Source organism: Etheostoma spectabile, chromosome 14, assembly GCF_008692095.1.
Source record: "Etheostoma spectabile isolate EspeVRDwgs_2016 chromosome 14, UIUC_Espe_1.0, whole genome shotgun sequence".
Classification (NCBI taxonomy): Eukaryota; Metazoa; Chordata; class Actinopteri; order Perciformes; family Percidae; genus Etheostoma; species Etheostoma spectabile.
This window is the reverse complement of record NC_045746.1, coordinates 2,580,913-2,582,679: the sequence shown is the minus strand read 5'-3', so window position 1 is coordinate 2,582,679 and position 1,767 is coordinate 2,580,913. Positions and strand designations below refer to the sequence as shown.

Below are 1,767 nucleotides of genomic sequence, written 5' to 3'. Positions count from 1 at the left end.
TATATATATATATATATATATAATATTTTTAAACTCTTATAATGTTTACGCAATATATTTCTATGTAAGAAATTATTAAATGCACATTCTGTAGCTTGTGTACTAGCTTGTGCAGGTAGTTTGTTGTATCTGGCAAAGAATCTGACTCGCCCCTGCAGTGGTTTGCTCCTTCTTCCACCTAGGATTAGTGTCAGCATAACTTTTTAAGACACAGATTAGACCGTCTCATTGGAGACTATCAGGGATTCACCTTTGCTGAATTGCAAAAAATATTTGCACTATCTATGCAAGCATTTAGGGGCACAGATGACACTTCCTGTCCCTCCAATCATCTGTGTTTTTTCGTCACAACCTCCTTACATTAGGAAGCTATAAGATCTTTCAGTGAGCCACTGCCAGTGACTGTTGCACCATAGGTAGACCTTTTGTGGGGGGGAGACATGTATTATGGAAGCCATTTAATTTCATCGACTGAGAAGGAGAGTCAGCATTTTGAAGAAACCCTTTGAGGGTCCACATCAAGACCCCCCACTCCCAAGCTTTTCTTTTACCCACACCCCTGCCTTTTCTTTAGTCCCACCCTGGCAAAAAAAATCTGCATCTACCTGCAAAATAAGAAAAGACCCCAAATGCAGGAGTCATCAAGAACAAAGTGCTGCGTGAGGGGGAAGAGTGTGCTGACAGCTGCTATGGCCCCAGCTGTAGGGGCCATAGCAGTGTATGTGTGTATGTGGCTGCTGAAAGTGCAGCCACATACACTTGAACCTTTGTTCAGGTCTGCAGCAGTAACCTTTGTCTGTAACAAAGGTTACAGACAGGTAGAGGTCAGAAACTGACCTCTCTCTCAAGTTCAGATTTGACTTGCTCCAGCTAAGCCCACATGTGTGTATTTGTGGTTGTGTAGACAAACATCTGACTATGACTGCGTGTAGGTGTATGCATTTGTGACATTGTATTTTTGCATGTGTGTATGGTTTACACAGATGTGTGTGTGTGTATGTGCATGCGTGCATGCGTGTGTTTGCGTGCGTGTGAAGTCTTCTCAGAACAGCTGACTGTTTCTGATCCTCTGCCTCCCAGACCTTTGATGTGATTTCTTTTTTTCCTCCTGTGAAGGCAAGTGAGAGTATTATAGTGGACTTAGGTGTCTGGTTTTGTGAGATAGGAATCCTCGTTAAAAACGTATCCCCATCTTGCTCAGCTTGACTTGTAGCGCAATCCATCACGGGGTGAGATGACAGCTTGTGTGTATATTTTGTCTCGCTTACATTTGGCGTTTCCGATCCTTCTGCGGACCCAGCATCTCTGAGCGGCCTATCGCGTAAGTGATAAGAGGGAAATTGAATGACTCACCCAACAGAAAGCCACACACACAAACACACGCACACACACACAAACACGCACACGCATACGCACACGCACACACACACACACACACACACGCACACACACACAAAAACGCACACGCATATGCACACGCACACACACACACACACACACACACACACATACACACATGCTTAAAATTTCCTTCACTCCCTTCTCATTATCTTTTGCAAATCTTCCACTCCTTCCAGCATGACGCCCAACTAGACCGACTCTGGCAGAGGATGCTCCGTGTGATTCCCCCACATTGGGATGTGGGTGGTAATGTGTGCAACCTGGGAGTAAGAGCAACTGTGGTTAACCAGTGACACAAGAGCAGAAACAGGGGGAAGCTCTAAAAGAGGCGTGTGTGTGTGTGTGTGTGTGTGTGTGTGTGTGTGT

General features: G+C 45.0%; 2 protein-coding genes across 2 annotated transcripts in view; one reads left to right on the top strand and one right to left on the bottom strand.

Annotated features, from left to right (window-relative positions):
• cfap300 (cilia and flagella associated protein 300) overlaps positions 1-1,767 on the bottom strand; it is a 14,521-nt gene that overhangs the window by 5,368 nt on the left and 7,386 nt on the right. The window lies entirely within an intron of this gene.
• kcnq4 (potassium voltage-gated channel subfamily Q member 4) overlaps positions 1-1,767 on the top strand; it is a 51,076-nt gene that overhangs the window by 44,620 nt on the left and 4,689 nt on the right.